Source organism: Pimephales promelas, chromosome 11 (genome assembly GCF_988280905.1).
Source record: "Pimephales promelas chromosome 11, fPimPro1.hap1.1, whole genome shotgun sequence".
Classification (NCBI taxonomy): Eukaryota; Metazoa; Chordata; class Actinopteri; order Cypriniformes; family Leuciscidae; genus Pimephales; species Pimephales promelas.
This window is the reverse complement of record NC_142779.1, coordinates 15,680,509-15,680,807: the sequence shown is the minus strand read 5'-3', so window position 1 is coordinate 15,680,807 and position 299 is coordinate 15,680,509.

Below are 299 nucleotides of genomic sequence, written 5' to 3'. Positions count from 1 at the left end.
CTATTCGAAAAAAAGTCATTTTATAAATACTTTACTAAACAAAACAATACACACAGCAAATATGAGAAACATATATAAAAAACCATTAATTGCAAAAATAGACAACAAAATAATATATAGCAAGGAAGGATAGGAAGGATAATTTAAGAAAGGGTTATGCTTTGGTGTTCTTTAAACCCCATCAATATTTCAACAGACTGATTTTTTAATTTAACAAATTAAAAAATGTAATTTTAATTTGTTGAATTAACACAAACTGCACAAATTCTACAAGTTGTCTACATATGCGAATGCGAGAT